Below are 2,975 nucleotides of genomic sequence, written 5' to 3'. Positions count from 1 at the left end.
AACAAGACAAGAATGGACTCATAAGATGGGCGGTCAGGGAAGCGATTTCATTTGTGTTATCTGCCAAGGAAATGATTAAGGAATTCTCTATACACGGCTGAGAGATGACCGTATTGTTGCACATTCTGAATAAAGTACCGCAGGCAAGCGAAGCTTTTGAAAATGAAAGCGTGTAGAACTCAGATCCACTTTTTCTTCGATTCGTAAACTTCGGATCTGATCTTCCTTTCGTCTCCGAGTGACTGAGAGAGAATTTAGGCCTGGCGTGCATCCGATTCGGTCAACAATAAAGTACAAAGCGGATTGATTAAATGGGCTTGAAGTTCCATTATCGTTAGGTCGAAGATCTCTACTAGGTTTAGTGCACTTTGGTAATTGCGAATGTTGCCGTAATCGAATGTCTTTTTCATTTGACATTCTCTCTTACCAAGCACTCATACTTGCCAGGGTTGAGGAGAGAGTCCTTGAGCTAATTGGGTTTTGAGATTGCGTATACGCGAAAAGAGCTCGCTTTCGACTTTCTCCTTGGCATTTTGTGCCCGGTTCTAGTTCAGGAAAGGGTCTGATCTCTTTCATTGGAGCACATTGATGCCGAAGGAGTCTTCGAAACCGGTGGAGAGGCTATGATGACTTCAGTCTATTCAAATAGCATGACCGATACCACAAAGAAAGGGTATCTAAGTCACACTAGTGGAATAGCTTTTTCATAATAATTATCTCGATATATGATACCAAAAACCTGCCTGATGATTGATAAGGTAAGGGGTTTCAAAAGACAAAAGAATGACAATTCTACGTGTGATAGAAAAGGAGATCTTTTTTTTTTTTTTCAGTGTGTGCGGTTCGCCTGCCTTCCTGAACACGGATAGGCTATGGGGATTTGCACTTCGGCCCCTAAGAATACCACATCAAGGTGACAGGATTCGAACCTATGGCTCTCTAAAACTTCTTCATCGGTTATTTGGGTGCATCTTTCTTAAAAGGATTGTGACGACAGATGACCTATGTGACGACAGTGGACAACATGCCTGCCTTCCTGACCACGGATAGACTATGGGGCTTTGCACTTCGGCCCCTGAGAATAACACATCAAGGTGACAGGATTCGAACCTATGGCTCTCTGAAACTTCTTCATCGGTTATTTCGGCGCATCTTCCTTAAAAGAATTGTGATAACAGATGACCTATTTGATTGAAAAGTTCCTTGAAAGAATACAATAGAACAAAGGATTGTGACAACAGATGACCTATTTGACTGAAAAGTTCCTTGAAAGAATACAATAGAACAAAGGATTGTGACAACAGACGACCTATTTGACTGAAAAGTTCCTAGAAAGAAAGGATTGTGACAACAAATGACCCATTAAGTTCCTAGAAAGAAAGGATTGTGACAACAAATGACCCATTAAGTTCCTAGAAAGAAAGGATTGTGACAACAAATGACCCATTAAGTTCCTAGAAAGAAAGGATTGTGACAACAAATGACCCATTAAGTTCCTAGAAAGAAAGGATTGTGAAACAAATGACCTATGTCATTTGACTGAAAAGTTCCTGACATAGGACTGAAAAGTTCCTAGAAAGAATACAATAATAGAACATAGAATAATTTGTGTAATGCTCTTTTCGAAGTCCGGCTCGAGACGATCTTCTTGGTTCAATGTTTAAAACCCACATTTTAAATCATATTATCTTGCATAATTCATTTTGATATAATATTGTTGGGGGCATTTTGAGAATCGAACTTGAGACCTCTCACACCCAAAAGCATAATCATACCAGTTGGACCACATGCCTTTATAGCAGATCTATAATTCTTAGTTGCTAGTCTATATATTTTCCATGCCTCAATATATGAAATTTATATAAGTTGAAGTTGTGCATTGCCACGCATTCCTTTGGGTTAGGCCCCATTGATGACTAAACTATTTTTATTTCATTTTGTTTTATTTTTCTTTCAAAATTGTCATTATCTTTCTCTAAGGCTCATCTTTTGAGAAATGAACATAGGGGCATTCCGAGAATTGAACTCGAGACCTCTCGCACCCTAAGCGAAAATCATACCACTAGACCAAATGCCCTTTCTAAAAAAAAATGCAACATTTTTTTCTCTCAAGTTTGAAATCTATTTTCTTGAGCGGTTGTTGGACTATAAAACAAAAAGTTGATGGTCTAGTATTTTACTTGTAAGTAAGGCATGTAATGTTGAATTGTTCTAATATGCAAGTGTTATTGAATAAACTACAACCTAACAAATGAATCAAACTAATCAATTTGGGTTGGGTTGGATTTATTCGGCTCAGTTCGTCAGTTTGTTTGATTTAATTCTTCTATTTTGCTTCGTATGACAAGAAAATGAAGTTGTATTGAATGTACCATAGTTTGATTTATGACAAACTCATATGAAATATAATTGCATTAATAGTACTAAGAGTTGGAGTCTATAAATATTTCATGAACTTAAGTGCAACTCATGCTTCATTAAAGACGAGATAAACTTTAGTTAAGTAACTGAAATTTTAAATTACTTCATGTGGAGCTTCAATTACTCTATGTTAGCTACTATCTTTAGGGTTTACTAATTAGACACGAGTTCTTTGATTTAGGGGATTGTTTTATGTAATTTTCAACTACAACTTATGTTTTCAAATTTTTAGGTCATAATTTAGGTAGTGGTTGTATATTATGGATGAACACTAGAGTTTCTATCCCGTTCACCACAACTACTCTAGTTTTTGTTTGAAGGCTATAATTGTCATCTATGTTGTATGGCAATAAAATTTGTTTAGATGAAATTTAAGTTAAAGTTGCATATTTTACTTCTTGCGAGTAAAAAATTTGTTTCTTAACATAATATGAATTTAGTTGCAGAGTTATTAGGAATAAGATGGAGAAAGAAATTTTCTTTAAAATAATAAACAGACCAAAGTTCGTTTTTGTTGTTGTCTAATTGTGATTTTGCAAAAAGCTTAACTAATA

General features: G+C 36.0%; 1 non-coding gene across 1 annotated transcript; it reads right to left on the bottom strand.

Moving 5' to 3' along the window:
• Positions 1-2,005: 2,005 nt before the first annotated feature.
• On the bottom strand, positions 2,006-2,077 carry TRNAP-AGG (transfer RNA proline (anticodon AGG)). Its single transcript has one exon. It is a non-coding gene; the product is annotated as a tRNA-Pro (tRNA).
• Positions 2,078-2,975: the final 898 nt, after the last annotated feature.

This window comes from Cucurbita pepo, chromosome 16 (assembly GCF_057944985.1).
Source record: "Cucurbita pepo subsp. pepo isolate OVF chromosome 16, ASM5794498v1, whole genome shotgun sequence".
NCBI lineage: Eukaryota > Viridiplantae > Streptophyta > Magnoliopsida > Cucurbitales > Cucurbitaceae > Cucurbita > Cucurbita pepo.
This window is presented reverse-complemented; position numbering and strand designations above follow the sequence as displayed.